This window comes from Nothoprocta perdicaria, unplaced genomic scaffold (genome assembly GCF_003342845.1).
Source record: "Nothoprocta perdicaria isolate Ctin4 unplaced genomic scaffold, notPer1 scaffold_102, whole genome shotgun sequence".
Classification (NCBI taxonomy): domain Eukaryota; kingdom Metazoa; phylum Chordata; class Aves; order Tinamiformes; family Tinamidae; genus Nothoprocta; species Nothoprocta perdicaria.
Genome location: NW_020454117.1, coordinates 1,470,289 through 1,486,720, shown reverse-complemented (window position 1 = coordinate 1,486,720; position 16,432 = coordinate 1,470,289). Strand labels below are relative to the sequence as shown.

At 45.5% G+C, this 16,432-nt stretch overlaps 1 protein-coding gene across 2 annotated transcripts in view; it reads left to right on the top strand.

The window, feature by feature from the left end:
• Window positions 1–441: 441 nt before the first annotated feature.
• BBX (BBX, HMG-box containing) overlaps window positions 442–16,432 on the top strand; it is a 116,189-nt gene continuing 100,198 nt past the window's right edge. For both annotated transcript variants that reach the window (XM_026041813.1, XM_026041804.1), the window contains exon 1: window positions 442–497. The gene's annotated coding sequence lies outside the window, so the exon portion shown is untranslated. The remainder of the gene's footprint in view (window positions 498–16,432) is intronic.

Here is a 16,432-nt window from a genome sequence, read left to right as displayed (position 1 = left end):
CGCCCCACGCCGCCTCGGCCGTGCCGGGGGCGTCGCAGCTGGCGAGGGGCTCCCCCAGGGCCTCGCGCTGTTGGCCGCTTCCCTGCTCCCGGCCACCCCCGAAACATCCCCCTGCTCACCCCACGTGCCGGCCTGTCGGCGCGCACGAGGAGTCGCAGCCCACCCGGGTCCTGCTGCTCCTGGGCACCCACGCGAGCCCCTCCATTTGGCCGATGCTCCTCGACTTCCGCTTGTTCTCCTGCGCCCCGGCCTCGTGGGAGCTTYGGGATGGGCTGGGAGCGCCAAGGAAGCGAGTTGGAGGCGTTGGGGCCGCTTGTGCCCTCAGAGGCATTGGGGCCGCTCGCGCCCTCGGCGCTGTGGCGAGGTGCGGTGCTGTAACGCCGGGGTCCGTGCTCATGATGTGCCTCTGTTTGGTGCTTTATAGGTCACTGTCACGTGATAAAGGCTTCGAGAGAGCTCCGTCCTCGTCCKTGTGCGATTTCCCTTTGCCTTCCTGGGTGAGTATGTGAGCTGCGCGGGCAGAAGAGGAGTTTCGTTGCTGTCAGCAAGATAGCGCTTTGCGGGCTGCCCGCACCGCGTGGAAGGCGCTGCTTGTTTGGGTTTTGGCACCTCGGAAAACACCACTTCTCTGGACATTTGCAGCAACTGTTAGACTACGAAGTTTGCGTGTAGGATGGGTCTTAATAACCCTGGAATTAGAAGGCTGTCAATATTCACATTTCTCTCTTTTTCTTCTTTTTTTTTCCCCTTCTCTAAGCCTTGTTTTGTAAAGGTAGTCAACAGAATCAAGGCTAAAGTTTTAAACCAGAGTAGTCACTAGAATGTGCAGAGTGCAGGATGCTGGGTCAACAACTTAGTAAGAAAGTAAATGGCCTTTGAAGCTTGGAGCTCGCAGTAGTGGTAGGAAATAATATAAACAAATAGGATAGTTGTTTAAAGATCTGTGGAGATGAAGCATTGGTGAAGAGTCTAGCAGAACTATAATACTGTAGCAACAGGAGTTTAGTTTTCACACACAAACTGGGAATTAATTAGAATTCCATCCATGTTCCTTCTSTGATACTGTTTTTCCTCTTGGCATTGATTAATGTAGCTACCTATCAATTTGAAAGACAAATCTTAGTGACTAATTTACTAGTATTTCCATAGAGCTTTTAGGTATGCAGACTTTTTTTTTTTTTTTGGTAACATGGTGATATGGAAAAGTTTTGACAYTGTTTGAAGCACTTGACACCCTTTAAACTAAAGTAGATATAGTAGTTTCAAGGAGAGTTTGAAAATGTGTGGCACAACGTGACTGATGTTCAGAATATTGTTTGCACAGTTGTCCCTGGTGGCACTGAGCTGAGTCTGGCCCCGAATGGTGAAGTGGCAGCTTTCTGTTTTTTTCTTAATATGGAGGTTTTGTGTACGTAATTTAAAAAAAAATAAGACAAGGTATGTATTGGGGTAAGCTTAGTGCTCATAAGTGTGCATGATTAATAACAGAGTCTTGACCTTTCCCAGTCAGTGTGGAGCAGGCACAGGATAAGTGATGGTCCTGAACAGGCCAGCTTGAAGGGGGCTGTTGGGAGCAGCTGTTCCTGTGTGATATTAAGACCACAAAACTGGCCGTAAGGCTCGGATAACTCCTGAGGGGGAGATGGTTTGGAGGGGGGAAACGGCCGTTTTCAGCAGTTCCTGCAGAATTACACACATTTTTTTTTTCCTCTCCCCAGATTTTATAGGGAATGAGATTAGTGTGTATAGGTCTGAGATTAGGCTATAAACACCAAATTAAATTACTGAAATTCTTTATGACAGACTAGTTCTGTAGGAGACTTTCAGTTTTATGTCATTACTGACAAGGATCTTGTTCTGTGTAGAGTAACTGGTGCAACAGTTTTTACCAAATGAAAGCACACACATCAGGAAATTCAAAAACTTGCTGATTGGCTTTGAACTGTGGACTCACTGTTTTGAACTGATTTTTTTTGTTTGTTTGTTTTTTTCAGGTACGAGTCAGATTAGAGTTCTCTAAGTGCCATTATTTTCTTAACATGATTTTGTGTGATGAAGTCTTCTGGATGGWTAGAATTCAGTCTTAGAAATGATGGGGTGATCATAATCTTCCCCCAGCTTTACCAGGAGTGAACCTTGGTTTTATGTATAGTGCTAAGTGTAGTTCTTACCTAATGCTGAAATGGTGTTAGCAAATTGCAAAGAAAAGAAGGGCAGAATATCCTTGTCAGGAAATGGGCATAAAAGAAGCTTTAGAGGAAGCAGAAAAATACTTTTTCCTCATAGCTGAAAAAGCAATAAAAGCAACATGCCCAGTTACAGGGAGAATGGAGATTTCATTAGATTTGTCTGTGACTAGAAACCTCCATTTGCTTTCAGGAGTTTTTATTTTGGTAAAAGCTGGGACTTACTTTACCACACAGGTGTTTGGTAGAATAAGTGTTCCTGCGTGGGGGTTGGTGATTTGGTTGAAACACGTAAGTCGGAGAGCTGGATGTGGCCGTAGCACAACTAGGTGGACTGCTGGGAACAAGTTGGGCCTGATGCGCTAAGGAAGGGGCCTGGGAAACATCATGGAAGTTGGCCTTTGGTCTCCAAACTTGGTTGCATCCTGCTCTTCATCTGAGCACAGCAGGGCAATGAACAGTTTCTAGCAGGCACAGACTTTGGACAACTCCTTTATTATATGGTTTCTGTTTTGAGGTAAAGTTGGAATATTTTAGAAATAAGCCCTGAATACTTCTGAGCCTCTGGGGCATCTTGTCATAGACCCTGGCAAAACCTCCATTGGCTTTGTCCGGAGTTTTATTTAGGAAAGGAGGGTAGGAGTGATGGTGAGAGGGTTTGGTCCGTGTTTATTTTCCCATTCAAGGTGATGAAGCAAGCTTTTCACTTCCATAGTTTTTTGAATAATTAAAGATATTAAATGTCAGCTTTCTGCATAACGTATCAGAAGTAATCACGCATTCATTTTATATGTAGCACTCTTCATTCAGCGAGATGCTGATACTCTGTAAACTACTGGTTCCAGAATTCAGGTGCCTGTGGAATCGTAAGTGTTCCGGAGCATGTGGCGAGCTGTGTTGAAGCCACTAGCGCCACTGCTCCCGTCCAGGGCTCAGTTATCCCCATCTGCAGCTGCTGCTGGTCTGCGTGCTGAGGACATGCAGCGTCTCGGGACTCCTTGTTACACCATGGTGGCTCCTTGATGGAGGGCGTAGCTCGCTGTCAAAGTTGGAACTGAACCGAAACTCGAATTTCGGGCTCTGTCACAGGCTACCTGTGATCTCTGCCAAGGGGTTCTAGTAGAGACCCGTGGCTGCTTCTGCGTGCTTGGACCCAGGCTGGGTATCCCGTGCCAGGCTGGGTATCCCGTGCCAGGCTGGGTATCCACGTGCACAGGGCTCCTTGCTGCCACTGGTAAAGCCAGCGGAGGTGCCATGGTCACCTGGAGGCTCCCAGGTTCAGAGTTCACTCTTGGAAATGCAGCTTTATACCACCTTTGCACCTACAAATGCGAACTAATGATATTCCCTGTATCACGAGGCAGCTTTATGATGAAAACCTTGTGGGATGCATACAGTGATACAGCAGTGGAAGTGAAGGTGTCAAATTAAATCGTAAGGAGAACATTATCAGATTTCTTAAGTGAATTTAGTTTGTCTTAAAGCAGTCTGTATACTGTTTACTTTTCTGTAACTTTAGTTTTATTTTCTTTGCTACTGAGGAGTCCATAGAATTTGATTGAAATAATATAGTTATATTTCATAATACCTCTTGAGGAGAAAGAAGTCTACTTTCTTTGCTCTGTTGTGTTATCTTCTCTTCTGCTTTTTCACTGTGTTATCGTGATATCCTTTTTTTTCCTGTAACTTTTTATGTTCTATGTCAGAATATTATTAGATTAGATTCTCCCTTTTTAAAATCAGTAATATCTGCAGTACTCCTGGAGAGTAATGTGCTGAGCCTGTGCACAAGTGGATGTGTGCAAACCTTCTCAACAGGTTGAGAAGGGTGTCACCCTTCTTGATGGGCTTGGAAGGAGTGACACCTGAACTGGCATAAGAAGCACTCTAATTTTCAGAGCAGATTGATGCTTTGCTATTGGATTGCATTGATTTAAAAAAAAAAAAAGAGTTAACACAGGTTTGGGTCTTTTTTCCTGTCAGGAGTAACAATAATATGCTAACTAGCAGGTGTAAGCATTGTTTTATTCATGTGCTCATGTCCCGTACATAAGCCCCACCAAAATCATTCATTTCAGGAAATGGACTATCCTTGCTTTTATCCCTGTTTCAGGAATAACCACCAAGCGCTTTGCTGCTCTCACTCAGCAGCTCAGCAGCAGCCAGTGGAACAGAATCCCTGGTGACTCCTTAACCTGGCACCTTTCCTTCGTCTGTGCTCCCTCGCTGAGGCTTTCCTGGTAAACCCCTTCCTTTGGCCTGGTGCGAGGGGTACTGCTGAGTTCTGTGGCATCCAGGCATCTTTGGCTAGTACCTCACTGCCTTCCCAGTGCTGCTTCCCACTTCCTTCACAGAACTTTAAGGAAAAAATCTTCAGTGCTAGTATGAAGTCGCTAACTTTGCGCTGCCCGGTTTATCATAGCAAGAGAACTAGATTGAAGCTTTTGCCACTCACTGAGATGCTTAAGCAACTGTGCATATGGAACTGCTTGTTTAATACTTACTTCCCTGAATGAATTTTAGGGAACAGAATGCTACTTTTTGAAGGGGAGTTATTAAAATACACATTGATCAGAAATAGTTCTTTACATTTAAATTAGCTTTAATGTTTATAATCTAATGCAAGGTCATTAGATTAGTCATGAGAAAATACAGAATTGTTAGAAGCAGCAACTTCGGCACTTGGGCCATGTTGTGACAAATAAGGATGATATATCAATTTGAACTTTTATTTCTGAAGGCAATAACCATATTTCATCCTTTTGGGTTTTCAGATTTGCTGGTTGCTCGTGTTGCGTAGCTGAGCGTATGAGTTGGCTCGTGTTCAGAATAGGAGTTCTGTTGGAGGGCGAACGTTTGCTTTACTCGGTGTCCAAGCACATTACCTAGTAGTAATATTTTCGCAGTGATTGCAGCGTTTCATTGTTTTTAATATTTATACATTCAATTACATAAAAGATGAATCAACAAAGAGGAAGAGCATGGGTTTGACACTTTCCAGTGTTCTTTTCTTTTCTGGCTCTTAAATGCGTAATGTAAAATCAAGTCCTTATGAGCATGGACAATTCAGCATGTGAAAATAAGCTGGCTCCGGGCATGTTTGCCTACAAAGAAAACTAATATGGCAAAATTTCAATTTTTAGCAAGGAGAAAGAAAGTTAACTGGATTTTATGAGACTATACTCAAAAAAATCAGTGGCTTGGAAGGCATGGGATAGTTATCGTCAGAATCTCTCCACATGGCTATTTTGATGCAGGAGAGTTTGTAAAATGCAGATATCGCTGAAAATACACTTTGGCCCCTTGTGCCACTGAGGGTCTCATTCAGCAAAGTTTAAAAATAACTCAGTGGACTTCCACAGCACGCTAGCTGCAGACCTTCTTTCAAGTAGAAGCTTTCTTGACAAGAGGCTTAACAAATTCTGTCTGCACCTTTCCTTGCTGATGGGAAGTGGGAAAGTGCATCTTCCTTGTGATTTTTTTTTTTTTTTTTTTTTTTTCCTTGTTAAACTCCCGGAGGGTGGCACACACGTACACATGTAGCAAACTGCTGAGGCTTCTGCTTTGAGACATTGTGAAAGCAGAGTAACTGTGTGCCCTGCTGTAGCTGCAAGAAGATTGGTGCCACCTCTGTGCTGGGGCCGCCCTTTGTCCATCTCTTGCAGCCTGGAGCCTTCCAGTGGCAGGRCCACCGCTTTCCAAGGGGACCCAACTGGACCATGGCGAGGCTGGAACAAGGAGAGTTTAGCCCAGCTCCTCGGCCTTGGTGGACAGGGCTGTGTATGGCGCTCCCAGGTGTGCCACACAGCACCCCTAGCAGGAATGGGCCGACCAGGTCAGTCCTTCTGCTCTTTGCTTCCTGCCTCTGAGTCCCTGCTGGTCAGCTCTTTCCAGGATATTTTTCATCAGCTTAAGGYCTTGTAGGCATGTGCCTTGTCAGAAGTCTTGTTCTTTCTGCTTTTCATTTGTACCCGTGTCCTCCACGACGAGGAATTACCCGGCTATACTAGCAGGAGCTCCTGAGACTGAGTAAGACCTATCACATGATAAGAGATAGGATTATGTCTCTTGCAGTAGAATAGTAAGTCTTCTTTCTTCAGCCTGTGTTCTTTTATGAAGCAAGTAATCCTAGATTTTTGCTTGTGTATGTGAGAATGTGCTATTTTGTGGCTGTCAAAGCAGTATTTAAGGAAAAGTCATTGTAAGAGATTTGGAGAGGAAGCGGGATAAAGGAAACCTTGGGAGGGAATGGAAGGGAGAACTTGATGGCTTCTCCTCTGTTTCCAACCCGTTCAGTGCAAACTGACTCCATGAAAGTCAGTGGAGCTGAAACAGCCTGATACTCTGCATTGCAATCTGTCTGGGAAAGTTGAGAGGAAGACATTCTTGATTAAAAAAGGTGCTTTTTGTGGTTGACTGTTTGATTTGCTTTCCACAAGTGGCCTTTGAGCCATAAGAGCTCTACGGTGAGCTACAACGTGCTGTTTTGTTTTGCCTTTTTCTACCTTGGAGAAGAGGTGAAGTACTGGGATACTTAGGCATTTTGTGCTGACTACCAAAGGACTTCATCCTGCAGCCACCCCGGTGCAGCTGGAGACTTGGGCCCAGAGATCACCACCAGCAGTGTGACATGGATCTGCTTCCAGGAGTTGGTGGAAACTTGTAATYCCCACAGAAAGCTGTAGATCTTGCATTGTTCTTGCTTACTGAGGGGCAGGTAGTCCTGCTGGGGTCGTGTGTGAGTTGATCGRCAGTTGATCGCTGCCCTGATGCTGAGCAGTGCAGGACACGGTGGGAATGGAGACATTGCTGAAGGGGTGGAAGGACAGGCAGTGTGGGAATGCTGCTGGGCAGGGGAGATGTCTCTTGGCTCACGTGCCGCTGCGTGTTCTGCAGGCATGGCTGTCTCCCCCGCTGGGTGCGTGGCCAGGTAGAGGAAGCGATTCGATGGATTGTAACAACGGTTGTAGATAACAGATTTGTGAAAGAAGGAGTATTATCTCTTCCACTTCTCTGGGAAGCCTGGCTTCAGGCATTCCCGCCTTTTGCAAAAGGCTCCTTTATTCCTAGGTCTCACTGCGCCAGCCGGCGCAGGTGGAAAACTGCACGTGTGGTCAGGTGGTCTGGCTAGTGGGTGGCCCCTCTGGCTTGTGAGGCCCACCAGCTTGTGATAGTCTTGTGTGAATATGTCTGGATTTTTTTTCCTTGTTTAAGTAAAATGCCTCTATTTATATTTCTTTCATCTAATTTGTTTGAGATACTCTTTCATGCATTGTGCTAAACATCAGTCATCAAGTGCTCATAATATATTTTGAAACAAGTATGCAAAATTGCAGCATGATCCCATACTGATTACAGAGCTATGGCGTACGAATTAATAAGAAAATAAAAATAGCATCCTTAATTTCCAGCCGCTTTTGGTGAAACAGAGGTGTTTATAGGAAGAAGGAGGTGTTCTGCTGCGTGCAGAAGGGAGAACGACAAAACTGCCAGCAAATAGGTCGCTGCAAGCCACTGCTCAGGGTTTATTTCCTCCGCTTTATTGATCAAGACCGTGTTCCAGCACCTGAAGAGCAGACAGGAGATCAGGCGCCGTTCTTTTCAAGCCGTTGGACTTTTAAATTTTGAGCCCAAGAATCAGAGCTAGAGTAAGGGTTTAATTTTATTTATTACTGTGAGAAGCATTGAGCTAGCAAAGTAAGGTACGGATAGCTAAGTATTGGTTGCCGGATGTGTGTTATTGGTTGACGTGGAAGAGAATTGCCGGCTTGCATGGGAAAGAAAACTTTTAGCACAGGGCCTTGGTCGGTGTGGTCGTTGCCATTGTGGTGTCTCCCCTTTGCGCCTCCTGAGCGGGCCGGGGCCGGGATGAGCGGGCGGATGCCAGCGGCCGCCCCTGCGGAAYCCGTGCGGATGCAGCGCTCCGTGTGCGGGGCGGCAGCGGCGCCGCCCGTGGCCCTTGCTGCTCCCACACACGCGGGGAGAAGGAGCGGGAAGCCAGGCCGGGACAAGGCAACAACCGCTCAGGTTGCGCGGGTGCTCTGGCGTCTCCCTGGTTGTTTTCTCACAAGCAATCTCTATTGGTAGACAACCGTTAGAATAGGTGGCTAAATATAGTGTTTGCACTAAATTTGGCACTTCTAACAAAACTAACAAGAAAGAGGATGCGCTCTGTGTGCCTGCATGGGTTTTTCAGTGATCGCTTGGCTTGCTTGCATTTATTTAGCTTAGGATTGTTGTTAAAGTTTGGGGTTGGGACATGGTGCCTTTTGGAAGGGCTGCTTTTGAAAGGGGCCTGTTCAAAGCTACTTTTGCGTGGGCTAAACACACCCAAGAGTTGAGGCAAATAGAGTTTGCCCTTGAGACTGTAAATAAAGTACTGTCCCTAATAAAGTAACTGATGCCGAGGCGAATAGTAGAAAATAAGGAATATTTTAGTTAGTGAAATGCATCTTTCTTTGGCTTGACATCCCACTTGAAGGGGGAAAAGAAGCTTTCTTCCTTTTTCTGATTCTCAGCGAGTTTCTCAAATTTATGGCCAACTGTTCTAGGTGAATTAGCGAGAAGGGGGGGGGGGGGAACCAACATTTTTTTCTAGAAATGCAGAGGAGGCTACGGCTTTCACCCTGTTATAGCTTTCAGGTAACTTAACTGTTAGCAGTTAATTTTGGTAAAATTTTCACATTGTTTCAACTCAATTTGTTTTAATATAAGTTATATAACTTTACAGTAGACTCTTAATTTTGGGTTAACTTTAAAAAAGAAGCTAAATTAGAATTGGGCATTTTTTAGATGAAAATATATCTAGCATCAGTAAAAATCTGATTGAAGATTCCAGACATCCGATTCCTCCATTCAAAATGGAATYGCCTGTGATTGGATCCATTTCTGCTAAGCTGGGTGTGTTTTCTCAGACACATTGCACAGTGTTTCCTGGTGAACCGAGCGCTACTGGTGGCCAGAAACCCAAAAATGAAACCGGGCTGTTCACTGAGGGCATTCTGCTCAACTCCACTAGGGTATTAGATGAAGGAGATTTTAAAAAAGRAGAGGAAGAGGGGGAATACGTCGTGCCAAAATATTAACAACCTCATGACTGAGGCAAGGAGCTTGGTAACACCTCTGGACTCCGCAGCTCTTCTTCAAAGTCCTTCTGTTCCCAGCCCAGGCACAGGTTTTACAGTCCCATTGCTTGGTACCATTTCCTGTGTTCCTTCCTATCGATGCCAGGGGTGCATGAAATCTCAGTATTCATTGTGATTCTGGTACAACTAAATACTAACAGGTAAGATCAGAAACTTGCACAGAAGTTGCAAGAAGACTGAAAGCTTAAAATGCCATTATAGGTAACAAATGTTTTGTTTTAAAAACATCCTTAAAAAATAGAGGGGAAAATAACTGAGTGTTATCTATGYTTGCTCTTGAGACAACAAACCAAAAGAAGATGAATCACTCGCCCTGAAAGGGTCGTCGTTTTCATTTTCACATACATTTGGTGTTACATCAGGAAGAAAACAAATAGCCCATAGGCAGCGTGGCTTACGGCAGCTGTTTATTGCTGGAGCTCTCATGTTTTATGAAACTGCCTTAAAACGATTGGCTCTTGCTTAGCACAAGTATTTAAACAGAATGCTTTACTAATGTGGCCAATTTTATATTTATTGCATTTTTATAGGGTTGTCCTATTCTTGTTCCAACTTGCTTTTTCCACCCCCCCCCCCCCCCCCCGCCCCGTTCAGACATGTGGAATGTTGAGGCTTTTTTCCTTTTCTGAAGATAGATTTTTGAGCCAAGATTTTTTCGGTGGACCAGGTGTTTCCGAGGGTGCCATGTCTGAGSTACCCGAGAAGAGCAGGTCACTCCGTGCTGATTTTGTCTAGGTGACATGGGAAGAATCTGGGGGCCGGGCTACAGGCTCTGTGTCTAACATGCGCTTTGGGCTGCRTTCGAGCTGGCTGGAAGCTCGTGCAGTTCCACAGGGGCAGCTGGAACAGAGTTTGGCTCCATTGGCTTTGGAAGTTCGAGCCAAATSAGCTAGGGGTAGCACGTGCTTAAAATACAGTCGTAACTACATCAGTAGCACTTGCTTGGAAGGACAAGACCCTCTTCTTYTGGTCCCAGCCCTGCAAATGAAACTGATTTCCTGAAGTGACATGAAAAAGCAAATGAGGGGTCGGCTCAGTGAGAGAATTCAACTGTCAATCCATATGGAGATGACAGGCTCTTTTTTTTTGTTTTTTTCTCCTTCTCTCCTTAAAAGAAAAGAAAGTTTCTTATATACTCAGCAACTTCAGAAAACCACATTTGCCTCCAGGAGCATTTCTGCTAGTGCTGAACCCCGAACCAAACCATCATAAGGGCCAAGTGCTCTGTCTTTGTGGCAGCCCTGACCACGTGGCAGGGAGAGAGTATAAAGGCAGCTGCTCTGTCTTAGCCGATGTGCTTCAAGTTTGTAAATTATTTTATTTTTATTTTTTTAAACTCCATACGCACATCCTGTGCACCATCCCAGAAGGAACAGTCTTGTTATGCAGGAGCTGTGTCTCTGAAGGTTTGATCACTGTCACTCAGAATCTAGTGACAATTTTGCTGTTGACTTCAGTGGGAAAAAGTTTTGCCTTGCATCAAAGACCTTTGCGGATCTTGCCAATGAACATGGGGTTCTTTAAGGATCCTCTGCAYTTTACCCACAAAATATAATTTTATTGATGACTGATACGAATTTTACTGTTGTAGAACTGTAGGCAGAAGTATAAACATGGATGTAGTTACCTTGGAGTAAAGGTGCCATATGCCAGTACAACTTATTCACCTTCAGAGAACCAAATAAGCAGGGAAATCTCTGTTATAAGGGCATGCTTGCATTCCTGTAGGTTCCYTTTTTGGTCTTTTAAAGTGTGTAGGTATGACAACTGGTGTGGAATTGAGGCACCAAAAAAATCAAGTCTTTTGGTGCTGGTACCCTGGCACAGTTACCGTTGTTCTGCTCCTATTTTGGTGTAGCTGAAGCAAGAAAAAAAAAAAATGAAGATAAATAAATTCTTAGAGCAATGCACGAGTTATTCTTTGATGGTGTTAGGAGCAAAGAGGAGTGAGTTTTTTGTAGTATGTGTGTCAGGCACTGAATGAACTTTAAAAATATGACCTGGGGCACAGGCAGTACTGTATCTAATGTAATTTGGTGTATAAACTCAAATATATTTAGAGGGATAGGTGAAAATACACTCCAGCTCTGTACTTAACACCTTTGCAAGCAAATAAAGGGTTAGCAGTTTGTTCTAGGGTTCAGGCAAAGASTGCAAGTGCTGTCTAACAGAGCAGAAGAACAGAAACAGGGCCAGTAGTGCAGCTTTTACCACTAATGTGCCCCATGCTCTGGGGCTGATCACTTCCTCTYTCTGTTTCTCCTTTTACAGACCTGGGATGGTGATTCCTTCTCCCTCTGCAGAGTGGCATGCAATCTGGGCAAGAGCAACTTGATGCTTGTTAGATAGTTCAGAAGAGTTGTCCAGGTATTTTTGGTAGTTGCGGCCCTCGACTTTGGGGACAACATGGCACGGAGGCTGGGTTTGGTTTAATATTAGTCATGATCTTTAAGCGCCAGAAAAGGTGCTGGCTCTTTGCAATGGGAAGGAGGAGTTCAGGTTGTCCTACCAAAGCCTCCAAACAAATCCCTTTCTGAACAGATACATGAGCAGAGAAGTCGTTAAGAGTGTGTACCGCAGATCACGGCTATTGTCATTCACGTATGCTGTGTGCTTTGTTAAAGAATGTTCTCTTATGGAGTAATCAGCTTTTGCTCTTGTGTGTGTCCTTTTACAAGCAAGACCTAAGTACGTTTTACAATCCGTTTTGGTACCAGTGTTACTTGCTGYGTTGTGCAGGTTGTGGAGTAGACCCGGGGGTGTTGAGGCAGTGGCACGTGGCAGAGCTGAGTACAGAACTCCTGAACCTTGTGGAAATGTTTGAGTTGCTGTTAATTTCACCAGGCCAGCTACATCTTTGTTACTAAAGCATCCCTCCTGCGTGTGCACATAAGGATACTCCTCGCTGCYCATAAGATGAGGAAAAAATACGTAGTGGTTGTGTCCCCTGTCATGTTTCAGACTTACTAGCTAAGTATGTGCAAATTCTCGTGAAGTCTGTTAGCATCCTTGCTTGATGAGAAAACTCCTGGTGCCTTCAAGAGCTTGTGTGCGTGATAGCTAGAATAGATAGATGGAACCTGGTAGCAGGAGATTCCCGGGCCCAGCCTTTGGACCTGGTATTTTCTTCTTGTGATCCAGAGTTTCTTTTTGGCTCAAAGCCATAGGAATATTGCCCTGGCCTGCCCCTCTACAATGCATCTAAACTGAGCTCTCTRAATTCTTCTCCCAGTGACTTTTGCCTGGATGTAGAACATGTTCTGTTTGAGCTCGGACAAAGTACAAAGCAGGTGCTTGGTACCAGGACAGAAGCATTTCCATCACGAGCTAAAGTGTCATACTGCTCAGAAGACCCTGCTAGTCGAGGCTGGGTCTGTCCCGGGCATTGCAGAGTGTAAGCTCAGCTCCACATCCTGAGCGTGGTGCTAACGGTTGGCATGGGAGGGCTAGCAGGAGATGAACGTGGAAGAGTTTTGTGGAGAGCTTTGTGCTTCCACAGAGTGTCCCAAGTGCCCCGGCTCTCCAAGGAGCAGGTCAGTAACAGGGAAGCCTAATGACCTTCTCCAAAGCAGAACCCTTGCATCTCACGCTGGCTTGCCTTGCACTGGTGTTGGTCAGAGCCCAAGGGGCCTTTTGTGCTCACCTGGGGGTTTAAGCGCCTTCGCTGGAGCGCTCCATAGCTCCCTTCCACAGGAGATGCTCAGTACCTTGTTCGCCTTCTCCTTTCGGATCCAGCCATCTGAGTGCTGCCCTGGGAGAGGAAATGATGCAAAGCTACGAAGTTAATARACAAAAATCAGTTGATCTTGAGGGAGCCGCTCTTATCCTTGCTTTGCTAGGAAAGCCAGCACTATAWTTTTTTTTTAACTGCTGACATTTTTTAAATGCTCCCAAGCTTGCATCTTTTCAACTGAGTTTTTGTCTGTGTTGGATGTGCCTTTAAGACAAGGACCACCACTTGAGAGAGGTCATAAACCATTGATAGAATAAAAATATTCATATTAAGAAAGAACCTGTAAACTGTCCTTAATAAAATCAAATAAGTAACAGACCTTACGTGTTGAGTTTGGAGCTCGGTTTGGAGTCTGTTGCTCCTGCTTGCCTTGCTGCTTAGCCTTCTGCTGCAGTATTGTGGCTTGGCATCGGTGAAAGCAATTGGTAGAGGTGGATCTGATCATATATTCTGATTTTTTGAAGCATTGRGGTTCATCTTGGAAGGCTTGTAGGACCTGTTGCATATAGAGGTTTGAATGGATTTTAGAGGTGCTTGTCAAGAAATAGAGCCACTTGCATTCAGAACATTTTTGCCTCTAATATATAAGTCTAAGCAGTTAGCAAAAGGAGTGAAATAAGTGGCCCAGTGGTGAGGGTTTGTCGTATTACTGCTTTCTCCAGTTAATACAGAAGTAATTTATACRACTTCTTGGGAAGTTCCCTCAACCAAACTGTGTGTGCAAACATCTTTATTTTTTTATAGGAAGTTAAATACTCTGAGACAAGGTAAAACAAACCTTGTGTTGGCAGCTTTGGAATAGCTTTCCAGATAGGAGGCAGRCGGAAGCCGTGCTGTGATGCTTCCTAGAGCTGAGCCGAGGCCTCAGGCTTCTTGGAGATCTTGGAGGCTAAAGCGGAGTCACCGCTGGCGTGTTCTCCCTGCCGCTGTTCAGAGTCCTGTGGATGGAGCGAGGACTGGGAATAATTGGATCACCTTCAGGCTGCTGCTGCTTGGGATCCCTGTCCCTGGCAGGGTCGTCCGTCATGCTCACTGAGAGGACGGCTTCTAGGCAGGATGTGAGAGCTGCTGCTTCACCTGCCCTGAAGCACAAGGGCCCAGCCCGGCTCCCCGGGGCTGCTGCTGGACTGAGTGTGCAGGCCAGCAAAAAAGTTAGTCAGGAGGGTCTTTCCACTGCCTCACTAAAGCGCACAGTATCAGGTTCTTGTAGAGGAGAAAAATGGGAATGAGAGAGCATGGCAATTGCCTAGGTTGCTTTGTGTGAAACAGACTTCCTTGTAGGGCCCTTGTGCTTTTGCTGGTGCCAGTGAGAGACGTGCTGTGGGTGTTGGAACCGAGCCGTTCCAGTGCCGGAGAAGGCCGCTTGCTTTTCCTTGTCTGCTGCCAGGGGCTGAAGGTAGCTCCGATGCATGTCTGTAATTACAGCARGACTCGTTTAATGACATGGGGCTCCTGAGCAGGGAGACAGCCGAACCAAACAGCTTCCAACTGGGAGACGTCTGTATTCCAGATAGCACCAGGGCGGGAAGAGCATGGCTCTTGTCTGGGCCATCCTTGTAGGGCTTGGCCTGTGTCTTACCTGGGAGCAGGGGCATAGTAGTGTCCTGTACTTCCAATTCCCTGTGATCCRAACTGAGGAATCTCCTGTAGAGCTTGCAGAGTGTGGTGGAGATTGGGTTGTCAAGGGCTATAGTGGGGAGCATCTCGGTATRTTCCAGGAACACCATCAGGACACAGGCACACGTCGCATTCAGAGGGGATCTCTGCCCAGGATGTTGTCATGGGTCCTTATGATTTTCGGTGGTTAACTTAGTTGTGTGGCTACAAGGACTCTAATATATAAATCTGTGGGAGGAGATGGCGGGAGCAGTCCTGGCTATTGGATACAGCATCGCTTGGGTAGTTCCCCAAGATACCTGTGATGTGATAGAATTATTTTTAAGTAAGACATAAATTTCCCTCCCTCAGGTGTGTTGCGCCAACCTCGTCTGTTGCCTGATTACGTGTTGCTGCACACTTCAACAAAAATGCAGTCCCCTTTTGGGTAAAAGATGACATTCGTGCTCTATTTCCTTTCACWGTGGATCTGTAATTATTGTTCTTGTGGTTATTTATGAGTTATGGGGCCTTTACTAAAGGTGATTTGCTTATGATGTCAGAAAAGCCGTTCCTGTTTTGAGTCTCTTGGCAGTTTTCCTGTTACCAGAAGGAAGTTCCAAGGAGTTAAGTTTGCTGCAGTTGGCATCAAATACACACAGCCCTGGAAATCCCTTGCAGAGGTTGGTAAAGCCATCAGTGGGGAGGTGAGAGTGCTCCTTAACCCGTCTCGCCTTATTATACCCCTGCAGCAAATCATCCAGCTCTGATGAGAATTAAAAGGAGCAGGTTCACTGAGGTTGTTCATCAGGTTTGCAGGTTTGCCTCATCCATGCTCCTGTTCTTCTTTTTTTATAATAAACYTTAGTCATCTGGAGCAGTAGAGGTTTCTGTAGATGCGAGGGAAACCTCCCCTCTGTAGCTCCATCTTTGCGTGTCCCTCGGCTGTGTAGGTGTGACGGGTTGCGTATGTGCAAAGGGCTGCCCCTTACATTGAGGGCAGTCAGTAAGTAGGCAAGGTAAGGTGTGAGGACAGGGATTTACATCATTAGGAAGGATTTCTGCACAGAAAGCATGGTGAAGCACTGGAACAGGCTGCCCAGGGAAAAGCTGGAGTCCCCGTCCCTGGCAGTGCTCAAGATGCGTGTAGATGAGGCGCTCGGGTCRTGGTTTAGCAGGCACGGTGGGATGAGTTTACAGGTGGGCTCGAGGATCTTGAAGGTCTTTTCCAACCGTAATGATTCTGTGATTCATCTGCTTGTTACTGAGAAAGTTTTCCCATCCCAAGCGTCCCGATGTCCTCTGGAGGGCTGAAGTGGTTCATTAATTGTACTGCAGATGATAGGTGTGTGTGTGTGTGTGTGTGTGTGTGTAAATGATCAAGAGGAAGTTGATTTGCAGTTAAAATTGATCCTGTGGACTTGGCTCTTCTGGGAGAATAAGGTGTAGGTTGTCACTATATCCACAGTTATATCTGTGCATCGTTCCTTATAAGACTAAGGTTATTGTTGAGTTTCAAGTTTGCACCTGATTGCAAGGATTTACGGCCTAGATTTGTATTATTCCTATCTGGAATCTATTTCAGATGTGTGAAAATTACTGCTGGTGACAAGTATTTGATCATGGTGTTATTTTAAACTTGTATGCCTCAGCAAAGAGCCTATCCAAAACTTCAGATTCTTGACAGATATTTAAATATTTAAAAGGCCTTCCATAGGATTGTGAAATCCAGCAGCTCAGCTGTATAAACAATGCTAGAAACAATGAACCAG